This window comes from Caretta caretta, chromosome 4 (assembly GCF_965140235.1).
Source record: "Caretta caretta isolate rCarCar2 chromosome 4, rCarCar1.hap1, whole genome shotgun sequence".
NCBI classification, from domain to species: Eukaryota; Metazoa; Chordata; order Testudines; family Cheloniidae; genus Caretta; species Caretta caretta.
This window is the reverse complement of record NC_134209.1, coordinates 136,760,261-136,774,817: the sequence shown is the minus strand read 5'-3', so window position 1 is coordinate 136,774,817 and position 14,557 is coordinate 136,760,261. Positions and strand designations below refer to the sequence as shown.

Below are 14,557 nucleotides of genomic sequence, written 5' to 3'. Positions count from 1 at the left end.
CACACACACACCCCACCCAGGGACCTGTGCCCGGCCCCGCACCTCACCCTCCCACACACACACACCCCGCCCAGAGACCTGTGCCCGGCCCCGCAGCTCACACCCCCCACACACACACCCCACCCAGGGACCTGTGCCCGGCCCCGCACCTCACCCTCCCACACACACACACCCCGCCCAGGGACCTGTGCCCGGCCGCACAGCTCGCCCCTGTGCCCCCCCCACACCCCGCCCAGGGACCTGTGCCCGGCCCCGCAGCTCACACCCCCCCCACACACACCCCGCCCAGGGACCTGTGCCCGGCCCCGCAGCTCACACCCCTCCACACACACAGCACCCAGGGACCTGTGCCCGGCCCCGCAGCTCACACCCCCCCACACACACAGCACCCAGGGACCTGTGCCCGGCCCCGCAGCTCACACCCCCCCACACACACAGCACCCAGGGACCTGTGCCCGGCCCCGCAGCTCACACCCCCCCACACACACCCCCCACCCAGGGATCTGTGCCCGGCCCTGCAGCTTGCCCCCACACACACACACACACAGCACCCAGGGACCTGTGCCCGGCCCCGCACCCCCCCCCCCCCCCAACACACACACACACCCCCGCCCAGGGACCTGTGCCCGGCCCCGCAGCTCGCCCCTGCCCCCCCACACACCCCGCCCAGGGACCTGTGCCCGGCCCCGCAGCTCGCCCCTGCCCCCCCCAACACACCCCGCCCAGTGACCTGAGCCCGGCCCCGCACCTCCCCCCCCCCAACACACACATACCGCCCAGGGACCTGTGCCCGGCCCTGCAGCTCGCCCCTGCCCCCCCCACACACACCGCCCAGGGACCTGTGCCCGGCCCCGCAGCTTTCCCCCCCAGCACACACACACACCCCACCCAGGGACCTGTGCCCGGCCCCGCACCTTTCCCCCCCCCAACACACACACACACACACCGCCCAGGGACCTGTGCCCGGCCCCGCACCCCCCCCCCCCCAACACACACACACCGCCCAGGGACCTGTGCCCGGCCCCGCAGCTTTCCCCCCCAGCACACACACACACCCCGCCCAGGGACCTGTGCCCGGCCCCGCACCTTTCCCCCCCCCAACACACATACACACACCCACACCGCCCAGGGACCTATGCCCGGCCCCGCACCCTCCCCCCCCCCCCAACACACACACACCGCCCAGGGACCTGTGCCCGGCCCCGCACCTTTCCCCCCAAGCACACACACACACCCCGCCCAGGGACCTGTGCCCGGCCCCGCAGCTCGCCCCTGCCCCCCCCCCCACACCGCCCAGGGACCTGTGCCCGGCCCCGCAGCTCGCCCCTGCCCCCCCCCACACCGCCCAGGGACCTGTGCCCCCCCCCACACCGCCCAGGGACCTGTGCCCGGCCCCGTACCTCCCCCCCCAACACACACACACCGCCCAGGGACCTGTGCCCGGCCCCGCAGCTCGCCCCTGCCCCCCCCCCACACACACCCCGCCCAGGGACCTGTGCCCGGCCCCGCACCTTTCCCCCCCAGCACACACACACACCCCGCCCAGGGACCTGTGCCCGGCCCCGCAGCTCGCCCCTGCCCCCCCCCCCACCGCCCAGGGACCTGTGCCCGGCCCCGCACCTCCCCCCCCCAACACACACACACCGCCCAGGGACCTGTGCCCGGCCCCGCAGCTTTCCCCCCACACACACAGACACACACACACAGCGCCCAGGGACCTGTGCCCGGCCCCGCAGCTCCCCCCCCCACATACACACACACCCCGCCCAGGGACCTGTGCCCGGCCCCGCACCTCCCGCCCCCCAACACACACACACACACCCACACCGCCCAGGGACCTGTGCCCGGCCCCGCAGCTCCCCCCCCCACATACACACACACACCGCCCAGGGACCTGTGCCCGGCCCCGCACCTCCCCCCCCCCAACACACACACACCGCCCAGGGACCTGTGCCCGGCCCCGCACCTTTCCCCCCAAGCACACACACACACCCCGCCCAGGGACCTGTGCCCGGCCCCGCAGCTCGCCCCTGCCCCCCCCCCCACACCGCCCAGGGACCTGTGCCCGGCCCCGCAGCTCGCCCCTGCCCCCCCCCACACCGCCCAGGGACCTGTGCCCCCCCCCACACCGCCCAGGGACCTGTGCCCGGCCCCGTACCTCCCCCCCCAACACACACACACCGCCCAGGGACCTGTGCCCGGCCCCGCAGCTCGCCCCTGCCCCCCCCCCACACACACCCCGCCCAGGGACCTGTGCCCGGCCCCGCACCTTTCCCCCCCAGCACACACACACACCCCGCCCAGGGACCTGTGCCCGGCCCCGCAGCTCGCCCCTGCCCCCCCCCCCACCGCCCAGGGACCTGTGCCCGGCCCCGCACCTCCCCCCCCCAACACACACACACCGCCCAGGGACCTGTGCCCGGCCCCGCAGCTTTCCCCCCACACACACAGACACACACACACAGCGCCCAGGGACCTGTGCCCGGCCCCGCAGCTCCCCCCCACACATACACACACACCCCGCCCAGGGACCTGTGCCCGGCCCCGCACCTCCCGCCCCCCAACACACACACACACCCCCACACCGCCCAGGGACCTGTGCCCGGCCCCGCAGCTCCCCCCCCACATACACACACACACCGCCCAGGGACCTGTGCCCGGCCCCGCAGCTTTTCCCCCCCACACAGACACACACACACCCCGCCCAGGGACCTGTGCCCGGCCCCGCAGCTACCTGCGCCCAGTACCTCCCCCCACCACAGCTAGTACCTGAGACCCTCCCCACCCGGTATCTGTACTTGCCCCCCCTTGTCCTTAGCCCCATTCCCTCCCCGGCTAGTACCGACGCCGATACCTGTCCCGCCGCTCTGCCTCCCGGGCTCACGCTCATTCCCCGTGCCCGGCCCCGCTGCCCCCACCAGGTACCTGCCCTCCAAGGCCAGCGCGGGCCGCCTCCCTCCGCATATGTGAACAACGCTCCTCAATGGCAATTGAACAAAACACAGCGAGCTCCGCCCCCTCCAGACACGATCCTCCCATTGGCCGGCTCTGCAAGCCCCTGACCTCTCACCCATGCCGCCATAGGGCCACACTGCACACTCACCCCGCCCACAGGGGATGGACTAGCCACGGGAGCGCTTCCACTGCAGCGACGGCCAATTCAATGGGCCTTTCCGGACTACAACTCCCAGAAGGCATAGCGGCCGCCCCACACGCTGTGTAGTACCCATGCGCATGCGCTCACGCAAGGCGGGGGCGGAGAAAGACATCTGTTAAGGAAGTAATGCGCATGCTCTAGCCGAGATCAATATCCCCGGATGAAACTGCAAAGGAACAGCCTCCCCCGAGCCTTTGCTCCTCTCGCATGTGTATTATAATTCATTAGTCTGAGACTAGAAGTGGACGCGTTACGTCGGTATGCGCATGCGCAGTGGTAATAGGGGGGGAGTGATGTGATCCTTGCTGGGAAGTGGGCATGCGCGCTTTAGGGAGCGTGGGGTGAGGCCGGGTACCCGCCCTGTCACCGCCCTCCGTGCTTCGCGGGGTTGGAGTGGCCACCGCAGTGCTTGCGCCCCAGAGATCGGGAGGGGCTGAGCGACACCCACCCCAGAGCCTAGGGCCTCCGACAGGCTGCGGAAGGGCCCTTAGACACACGCAGCCCCACGGCCCGTGGCCCCGGAGAGGCCGGCGATGCCGCTCCAGGCCCCTTCTAGATGGTGAAAGGGACCTTGGCCCTTTGCTGGCAGTGCCTCCATAGAGAGCAGCCTTCTGCCCCTTCTAAAGGGCAGCAAAGCCCCAGCCCAGCCCCAGGAAGCCTTTACAGCTCCTGTGGTGTCAGAGCTCCCTTTTTGAGTGATTAGCTAAGAACTGCTTCCAAGACAGCTGGACCTCACCCACTTGCTCGTCAGGCAAAGTCACGTGCTTGATAGGAGATCTGCTACCCACAAAACCAGGACTATGCGTGTGTAGCAGAAGGATTTCATCTTCCAGGGTCCATCTGTAGCAGTTGATAGAGCTGCCAGTGGTCTGTAACTTTACTTTTCACCTCAGAGATGTAGCAGAGGTTGACAGGAAAGACTGAAAAGTCTCCATTCTTTTCTTTAAGGATGCTCACCCAGATGGATGAAGAACACTAGTCTCCATGAGAACCATTGTGGGAAATTGTGAGTCACTGTGACCTCAAATAGCAGCAATATGCAGACTGAATGACATTGACATTCTCCCCTCCTTACAAGATTTTTTTTTAACTTTTAACATTCCTGATATATTCTCCATAACTGGAATTTCATTTGACTTCCTGCATAGATGTGCACACTTACTTTGTGCTGTACTCCACTGTTACAGTTGCACTGCTCTCTGGTTGTCTTATTCCTACAGTTTCCAGTCCTCTGGCTTCCAGGAAGACCTTAGGGAAGTCCATGGGAATTGTGAGAGAAGGCATCAAATGCTTCTGGAAAACTCCCATCATTCCACATCCCCATTTTCTAGTCTCTCTCCAACTGGAGGACAGGATGGACTGTTTCTTATTATACAAGAAAGGTTTCTATTGGAGTGTTTGAAAAGCAGTTCCAAAGCAGCTACAATAGGAAATGGAGAGTGTTTGTTTGCACAGCACTAAGACTGTGATCCCAATAGGGCAGAGACTGTCTCTTATGTGTCTGCCTTTATACCTACCATTACCACAATAATGAACTACAACTGCCATTAATAGAATCATAAATTAAAATCCTTTTAATAGATGTTTTGCTATTTACACCTTCCACTCTTCAGTGCTTGTAGATATTTATAGTAATATGTTACAACACTACCCTCCTCCCAATCTTGCCTACATATTGATTGTATCCAACTACATTGTAAATTTGTGATGCATCATGAGACTGCAGTGGCACAAGGGCCAAACCTAAGATTCAGATGCAGAATCAGAGCCCAAAATCATCACTGTATTTGTCCATAGGAAACCTGTTTCATACTGCTTTTTTTCATGCCTTTAATTCTAGCACTAGCATATGGCCAAATCATAATTCATTTACGAATTGATGAATTCATTCATCAACACTATTTCAGTATTTCCTTTGTCAGGTTTTGCTTTTCTTCTTTGCAAGCCCTATGACATCCAGTTTGTTGAATTTATCCTCTGTATTTTTAATGTCTCTTCATGTTGGCGTTAAAGCCTTCCCAAACAATTGTGGCAGGGCACCCTTCCCATACCATTGCAGCATAATAAATTATCTTTGAAACAAATTACCTCTTTGTACACTACCTCTTCAGGCACTAGTTTACTTCCAAGATTTTCTGAAAAGATTACCTACTGTTCACAGGTCTCTCCTTCAGCTCCTAATGCTGGTCCTTGAAATACTTTTTAGTTGTATTCATTTTGCTTCTGGCCTTATCCATTTTAAACACATGAGAAATTGTATTCCATCTGTTTTCATGATCCTGTCCGTGACCTTGTTTGGCAGTAATAAAGCCATATCCTGCAAGCACTTTTGTACATAGAACTCCCTGTTGAAGACAACTGATCCCTGGGGCAGTTCACTACTAACCCTTTTCCATACTTGGAATTGGCCATTTAGTCATACATGTAATCAGTTTTTAACACTTTATAATTTTACCTTTCATGCCATAGTTACCAAGTTTCTTTAATAGATTCTTGTGAGGGACTTTGTGAAAAGGCTTTTGACAAAGTCTCTAATCAAATTATATCATTGGGGTTTCATTTACCTATTAGTTTAACTCTTTCAAAGCATCCTAACTAACTTGAGACACATTATGTATCCTTAGTGCTGCCACGCTGCTTTGTTCCTATCATGTTACAGGGAACAAAGGTCTTTGCAGTAATGATTTTTTCAACTCTTTCCCCCAGGTACTGCAGTAAGGTTCACCGTCTATACCTCTTAGATCTTCTGTCTCCGTCCCTCCTGTAACTTTCACAAGTCCTTACCCTTATTTGCTCCCACTCCCTCCGCTGACATCTTTCTGCAGCTCTCCCTGTCTTTCCCCTGTCACAGGTAGACTATTTTTCATTACCTCTGATGGGCCCACTCGTCTCTATCTAGCACATGAGCAGGTGGGGATCTGAGCCACAAGCAGGTAATTGTACCAGGTGGCATACTCCTCCAGTCACCTAATGGCTTCCTATTCTGTTTGATGTGAGGCACCAACAAGTGGACAAGCTGTGTGGAAGCTGCCTAAGTAGCATAGACACCAACTTTTCCTTTTCCCCAGGGGTGCTCAACCCCCACTTCGCCCAAGGCCCTGCCCCCACTCCACCCCCTTCCCCAAGGCCCCATGCTTGCTCTACCTCTTCTTGCCCCCACTCCACCCCTCCCTGAGGCTCCCGCCCACCCGCTGCTCTCTGCATTTCACTTTGGCGGCAGCACCGCCCCCTGTCAGCTGTTTGGCAGCAACACAGCCCCCCTCCCCCCAGCTGTTGCGCCACAGCAGCGGCACCCCACACACACACACCAGGTGAACAGCGGGTGTAGGGAACGGGTGCTCAGTACCCACTATTTTTTTCCCCATGGGTCCTCCAGGCCTGGAGCACCCACGGAGTCAGTGCCTCTGCTAAGTAGCACTCCCAAGCTAGTCTCTAGTTTTTGGGACCCCTGCTAATGTGGAAGTGGGGAATTGAGAATCATATCCCAAGTCTGAAACAGGGCAAGTGGCAACTTAAAGAAATGGCATCAAGTGTTCAGCTATGGTCTCTCCCCAGCTTCTATACCAACAAGAGTAAAGGCCCAGCAAAGATCTGGATTATAGTTGAGATCTAAGAAAGTGTGGACTCAAAGTTCCTCTGCAACAAGGTTCAATAGTAATCCTCTAACACTATACAGAGCTACTGTACGAGATAACTATTCTAAAATTCTATTTTCTGGATTTTATTGCATCCCACCATATACTCCAAGCACCGGATTAAATGAGTGTATTTTGTTTATACAGATAGATACCAGCTTAATAAACATCAGCTGGGATGATGTAGGTATACTTCATCCTGCCTCAGTGCAGGGGGCTGGACTAGATGAATTCTTGAAGTCCCTTCCAGCCCTACATTTTGAATATTCTAATAATATATATTAAAAATATCAGTCTATACATTTTGGGCTCAATCATCCCTTGACCTGTATGCCCATGCAGGAGCATTAGATGGAGTTTAAAATTCCCATAATATCCCTGTGCAAGCCCCCTGGTTCTTGGGTCCAGTTGTAGAGTGGTATGCAGGTGCTTCTCCCTCCTTTGAAAGAGGGGAGTGAGAGCCTGGGCTTTGCCTCCTGCCGACTGGTGTGCTGGAGGAGAGCCGAGTTAGGGTTAGAATGGGAGAGCAATTTGCTGCCAGTATAGGCCAGCAGAAAATTACCACCACACTAACCCTCCTTCCCCACCCCTGAGCAAGGAGGGAAGCACCCAGGACATTGTGCCAATCTAACCCATAGATTTTTACATATCCTCTGGGTTCCTGATGGATTCTAATCTTTTAAAAAAAAAACAAGCAGTGGCGCTGGAACAGTTTTTCGAGTGGGGTGCTGAGCTGTGCCCCCCCCCCCCGTGCCCATGCCCCTCACTGTCCCCTAGAGCTGGTGCCAGGAGCAGGGCCATGGCTTCAGGGTGGGGCAGGTGCAGACAGGGGTAAGGGGGCTGAGGCTGGGGCCACAGCTGGGCGCGGGGGTGGAGCCCCAGGCACAGGGCTGGCAGCTGGGACCCTGGGGCCAAAAGCAGAACCCCAGACACAGGGCCAGCAGCCAGGACCCTGCATGCGGACCAGAAGCTGAAGCCCTGGGCCTGGGGCAGGCAGCGTGCAAAGCCAGGGGGGTGCTATCACACACCTACTTCCCGCAAACGAGAGAAGCAGTAAAGTGAGTGAGATGCCATATTTATCCACAGTGCAGAGTTGTTAAATTTCAGATATGCATTTTGCATTAACTAAAAAATATTTTGCACTGTATAATGATGCAGTAATCACATTTTAAAGTGTTTAGTCATTAACTTTACTAATCCAAAAGCAGCTGGGCATATGCATAACTGCTCCACACTGTTTCTTCTGTATCTTAAGATCTGAGAAATTAATACAGGTAAGCAGTCTAGAATTTTGCTAGCAAATTTCAGTTAAGTTACATAACAATATTCCTCTTCCTGCCAGAATCATTATTAGCCATTCATCTGTTCCCCTAGAAAATATTTATGATACAAGTGGGGCCTCTGTTTTCAGAGACCGGTGAAATTTATGAAGCCCTGTCAGAAAGATTCCAGATCCAATAAAACCCTAGCTAATCCTCTTGTATCAGGGACAGTTTGCAACCCCCCTTAGCAGGCAAGCAATCAACCTGGATGCCATCTCCTAGCCCATGGAGTCCAGGGCCAGGCGACTTAGGCGATTGCCTGGGGTGCCAGGTTTGGGGGGTGCCAGGCTCAGGGTGCTCTTTTTGTTGTTAGCAACAAAAGGGAAAATAAAATGTTTGAGGTAAAAATCTTTCAGGTACTGATGTTAGTACATTTCAGTTATCCTTAAAATTAAAAGGTCTGTAAGCTTAGAGGAAACAGTTTTTTTTTATTTGCTTATATATAGCATGAATAAATACAGATTTACAGATCCTAGCGTGCAAATGTATCATCTTATATGACAGGGGTAAATCATGCATCTAAGTTGTGAAATGGGCTACAAATGCAATAAAAAAATTAAGTATTCAAAAGTTTAATAAATGAGGGGCGAGATGAAAACGCTGTTTGTGTGGGGCACCATTTGGTTTAGGGCCAGATCTGATGGAGTCTTCTTGGTGATGGGTGAAGAAAGAAACCACACTGGCTCTGTAGTCCTACTTAGAGCAGGATCTGCAATATCCCTCATATTCTAGTGGGATATGGGAGGTAGAGGGGGGAATTTTTAGCGTGGCCTAATTTATCAAACTGGCTTTTCACACTTCCCCACCCAAGTCTATTTGTTTGGCAATCCTACAGCTAAATGTCTGGATTCTGATGGTATAGGGAAGTCCTGACCCAACTGTGTTTGCCTTTTGGTGGGTTCTAATGCTAGTTTAGCTCTGACTGTTCTAACAGACTAAGGTTTGCTTGTTTGTAAACTGCTTTCCCTTACTGACTGTTCTTTGGGGGAGTTGTCGTGAGTAAGATGAAGCAATAAGAATGCTAAATAAAAGAATCTGAAACTGAGAAACAAGGCAGTTTGCAAAGGTCATCTAAATATAAAGAAGAAACATAGGCCAAAATTTTGGCCCGAAAAGATAATGTCAGGTGCACATGCCTTGTGTGTTCAGGCAGAATTTGGCTAGAATAATTTTGATCCCAGAGGATCTGGAAGGAGGTAGAAAGATTAATTTGTTGCAAGCAACTCAGTTTTTGGAGACTCCTTTGGCAATTTCGGGGGGGGGGGGGGAAGAATGTGTGACATGAGGTATAGGTAAATAAACTTAGGTACAACTACCCAGAGCATGCTTTCCCAAAACATCACTGACATTTTTCACTACTATCCAAGATTGAATTATGTCAAACCACCAACAGCCATTTCTCCTCTTGACTATTTTTATTGGCTAAAATATTTTTAAAAAATGAAACAGTATTTTCCAACATTCTGGTCTCTTGTTCTATAACTTGGTTCCCATAAATCTATTGAGCACAAAAGAAATGGACTAAATTATATTAGCATCCCTATGCAGCATCATTTTGGATGGGTGGGGTACTCTCATAGGATGGGAATTGTCTTGACTCACACAACTATGCCTTTTCTTTTGTTCTGTCTGGGAATCTGAGACCTGTAGTGAGCATGGTGTGCTGTGGCAAGGAGCTTTACATCAGGCCTCAGTAACTTATACCTGTTCCCAGGAACCAAAGTCCCTTCAAACTTTTCAAACTTGAAACTTTACTGGAAATAAAGACATTTTATTAACAAACATTGTAAGCCAGTAATCTGTTTATTTCACTTTATCTGATGCAAAATATTCACAGCATTACTATCATCTGATAAAGGAAGAAACCATTATATTTTATGATGATATTCAAAATGATGATTACAGGGCAAGTTCACACAATCCTCAACTCAGTTGTCTAATTGTGGGTATAATAATGCATGCCCAAAATACTAGGCATACAATCCTTCACCTAGTTTTGCATGCAAAACCTCTTTTCTATGCTCACACTGCATCTTCTCCCTTCATACCTTATCCCTGAGTAATCTCATCCACAAACACACATTCCGCTACCATCTCTATGCCGAGGACTCACAGATCTCTCTCTGTCTCCAGACCTGTCTCCTTCTGTCCAAACTAGCAGCTCAGCCTGTTTCTCTGACATCTCCTTTTGGATGTCTAGCTGTCAGAACTCAAGCTCTCCCCGCTACCTCCTTTCTCAATCACCGTGGAGAACATCGCCATCCTGTCTGTCACTCAGGTCTATAATCGGGAAGTCATCTTCAACTCCCTTTCAGGCTATGTATAAATCCTGCCAATTCTTTCTGCGTAATATCTTCTAGATCAGACCTTTCCTATAAATCCATACAGCTAAAATCCTCATCCAGATGCTCATCAACTCAGCTACTGCAACAGCCTTCTCTCTGACAAATTCCATCTTGCCCTGCTCAGATCCTTTCAGAATGCTGCTACAAAGATCATTTTCCTGGCCTGCTGCTTTGACCTGTCCTTTTTTTGCATCCTTTTACTGGCTCCCTCCTCAGTCACAACAAATGTAAGTTACTTGTCTTTGTTTTCAAGGGCCTTCACAGCCAATCCCACACTAACTTTTATCTTTCATTCTCTGCCTAGACATAAACTCCCCTCTCTACTAGACCAGTGATGTCAGTCCCATCACCCACTAGTTACATTTTCATACAAGCTTTGTGCTTTCCTGTACATTGTCCTTCATGTTTGGGAGAAGTTTCCTGTAAACATCTGCAAAGCCTCTCATTATCCCCCTTCAGAACTTCCTCAGAACTCTTTCACCATGATGACAATGGTTAAACCACTGGTCCAGTGATACCAGTGCCTATCATGCTGACCAGTAGTGTTTCATTGTTTTCTTGTGCTCCCCATGTAGGTCTGTATCCATCGGTTTCTTGTCTTACACTTAGTTTGTTCTTTGCTCACCTTTTTGTTGTGTGTATGTATGCACCCAGCACAATGGAGTCCCAGTCCATGAGTAAGAATCCTAAGTATTACAATAATAATCTGTGCATGCAAAAAAGTATAATTACATGTCTAAGTATTTGGCTTACTGCAAATCAGAGGTTACATGCAAAAAAACTGGGTGTGCAGAAAAATATTGCACATGCAAAATTGCACATGTAACCCACACACCTCCTGGGTGTGGTGTTCTGTCCCATCTAGTGGCACCGAGACCACTTAGAGAGATTAACGAGTTTGATCTATAGCCTTAGCTAAGAACTATATAGTGTTTAGTTCGCATGGTAGAAGCTCATGCACTAAGCTCCAGAAATCCCAGGTTTGATCCTGTCTGGGGTTGGTTGGTGTTACACGCACACAATTTTAGAGGCCACTACAAAAATAAATAGTGCTTGGATGTTTAAAGTGAATCATCATAGATGTTCTTTGTCTGAGGAGTGAGTAGCAATTTCTGAGTGTATATTTTCTGCTCCAGTTAATTTTGAACTTTTAAACAAAAATGTTGATTTATAGCAAGAGAAAAAAAAGTATTTCAACACCAAATTGAGAATGTGGCAGTCTGATGTTTGCTGTATAAGTAGAGTATTTTTTAGTCCTATATGTATGTATGCAGAATATATTAAGAATTAAAAAGCAAATCTCAAAACAGCATAAAGCTCTGCCTTGGGTTCCCCCCATCGTTACTAGTCTTGTACAAATTAAAAGCACATTAGCCTTTCTGAAAATAAATCAGACTGCAGTTCAACCTTTTCTCTTTGGAGCCTTAGTTTGCAGATAGCCATGGCATTCCACTGGCTAAGCCACTTGAGTGAATTTCCTGATTTTGCTTGGTTGCTTAATTTCCTGTTGGGCTCACATTTTGCCTAATTCAAGACAAAAAGACCCCTCTTAATGGGATGAATGATTGAAACTGCAGAGCTGGACATAGTAATTTGATTTCAGTTCAGACTTCAGTATGTGCCTCTCTGAATAGAGCTAGAGTTTCAGAGAAGTACATATAAGTGACTCCAAACATTGCCTTAATTCAGCATTTTCCCCTTATTAAACTACAATCCTGTTTATCCAGATATCTGCAATTTGAACACATTTTCACTTTTCTAGAATGAGATTTTAATTTGTGCCAAAGACCAGTGTCTTCCATTCCATAGCAATCAGCCATAAGTCTTTAAAAACTGGTTGTCATGGATCAGGCCCAGTCACTCCTGCATACCCCCAGGCTCAGGGCTGCACAGCCTAGTGGCCAGAGTCAATCACTGTCAGAATGGGCCACCACCTCAGGATGGGCAGCAGGCAGGATGGGGAACCCAGGCCCTCCCTCTCTACAGGGTCCCAACCAAGGGCCCTGACAGTGGCAGGATCCAGCCAAAACACACCAAATTAGCCTCTAATTGTCCAACCAACTCCCCACAGAGACTCCCTGGGTTACTTCCTACCTACTTCTCAGCATCTCATGGCTTCCAACTTCCCCCAGTTCCTTCTCCCTCAGACACATCCAGAGCCTGAGGGTTGCTGTCAGCTGGCTGGCCTCAACATGACATGCCCACAGCCCTTCAGCAGGGACCAGGAGCACACCTCCTTCCCCTACAGCAGTTAACCCAGACCAAGCCAGGCTGCTCCCTCTTATACTGGTGTTGCACTTCAAGCATGCCCAGTAGGACCAGGGGGGCGTGGCTTCCTAAGCCCTGAGTGAGGAGTTAACCCTCGCAGTCCCAGTGCAGGGCATGCATGCCCCGTCACACTGGCAAATAAGAAAATAAGGAACTGGAAGCTTTTAGTGAGTAATATATTTGGAATATTAACACATACTGCTAGAATGCCTTTGGACTAAAGCAGCATTATTTGCATCATTATTGCAGTCTTTAGCCTCTCATTCAACTGTTGAACACATGGAAGTATGACTATGATAAAGTAGTACTTTGTCTAAAACAAATATAGAGGGAAGAGTTATGGGCATATACAATTCACATAACATCTATTCTGATTGTTCTACTTCTCTTAGGTTTCTGTATTGCGCCTATCACCATGATATTTATGTGCTGCACAAATGTATTAAACTATAAAAGCCTGCAACAAAACTGTGTTTTTCTCTGTGTTCCTCCCCAGCAGAAGAGCATGACTTTGTCTGCATCGGGCTTTTTGCAGATCAGTTCAGGGAAGACTACCAAAAAAGATGTATTTTACACCTTGATCTGAATTCCATCAACATGGGGCTCAGTCTGATCTTTTCTGGCAAGCAGTTCCACAGCTGGAGGCCTGCTGCTGAGAATGCTCTGTTCCCAGAGCCCAAGTGTTAGAACCTGGATCTATCCAGCTGCATCATCTTTATGGAGCACAGTTGTTCGGGGGGATCATGCAGGCTAAGGTGGTCTTTTAGGACCAGTACTTTGAACTCTGCATTGATGCTGTATATGGAGGCCAGGGTTAAGGCCACTCTGAAAACTAAGCATACTCAGACTGAGCTTAATGCTTGTGCAAGTTAACGAAAATGCTGTGTCTTCTTCCTGACAAAGCTGAACATGCTTATTAAGCATTATGCTTGTGTCATGCCTTTTCTTTGTCTGTCTCCGAGCTGTTGTAAGCTCCTTGGAGCAGGTACTGTCTTTAGAGGTGTGTCCCAGTCATGGTTGAGAATATTGTTAGTGCTTAAATAAAGTTAGTTTTTAAAGGAACTAAGATCAAGGACTAAGTCCTTGGAGTCAATGAAAGAAGGCTCAGACCCAAGTATATCACTTGGGAAGTGAATAGAAGGCTCTCTATTTGGGAGGACTATATTCTACCCTTGAAGAAGGATGGACTCTACCAAATAAGTCGTTTCCATCTCAAACTACTGTAACCCACACACTTCACTCCTCTAGTGGCACTGAGACCACTTAGAGATTAATGCGTCTGCTCTACAGCCTTAGCTAAGGCCCAGTTATCTTTTAGCTCATGCAGTAGAGGCTCATGCACTAAGCTCCAGAGGCCCCAGGTTTGATCCTGCCCACTGACACCCAGAGTCTGCAGGGTTGCACTACAATAGGACAGACCCTGTGAACTTTATGTTGACAAACGTAACATTTAAAATTACCTATATAGGACCAAAAGAATATCTGGTGTAACTCCATGTGGCCTATATTGTTTTTGAACTCATATGCTCTTCTCAGGCCATGTCTACACTAGCAAGCTTACAGTGGCACAGCTGTACTGATGCAGCTGTACTGATGTAAGATCGCTCGTGTAGCCATGCTATGCCGACAGGAGAAAGGTCTCCCGTCGACATAATAAAACCACCTAAATGAGCGGTAGTCGCTATGTTGGTGGGAGAAGCTCTCCCACCGACATAGCGCTGTATACACTACCATTTTTTTCTGGTGAAACTTATGTCGTTCAGGGGTGTGTGTTTTTCACACCCCTGAGCGACATAAGTTTTGCTGACATAAATGGTAATGTAGACATGG

The 14,557-nt window shown here is 50.8% G+C and overlaps 1 protein-coding gene and 1 long non-coding RNA gene across 8 annotated transcripts in view; one reads left to right on the top strand and one right to left on the bottom strand.

Moving 5' to 3' along the window:
- Positions 1-3,125, bottom strand: part of FAM53A (family with sequence similarity 53 member A) — a 101,989-nt gene extending 98,864 nt beyond the window's left edge. For 2 of the 7 annotated variants that reach the window (XM_048849127.2, XM_048849131.2), the window contains exon 1: positions 2,855-3,002. The gene's annotated coding sequence lies outside the window, so the exon portion shown is untranslated. Of the gene's footprint in view, positions 1-2,854; positions 3,041-3,103 lie in introns of those variants that run through there. The other 5 variants (XM_075128111.1, XM_048849129.2, XM_048849130.2 and 2 more) reach the window with 5 other exon arrangements.
- A 143-nt stretch (positions 3,126-3,268) lies between these two features.
- The window catches only part of LOC125636257 (uncharacterized), a 28,652-nt gene continuing 17,363 nt past the window's right edge, over positions 3,269-14,557 (top strand). Inside the window, exons 1-2 of the long non-coding RNA XR_012668222.1 lie at positions 3,269-3,415; positions 4,106-4,163. This is a non-coding gene — a long non-coding RNA (uncharacterized LOC125636257). The remainder of the gene's footprint in view (positions 3,416-4,105; positions 4,164-14,557) is intronic.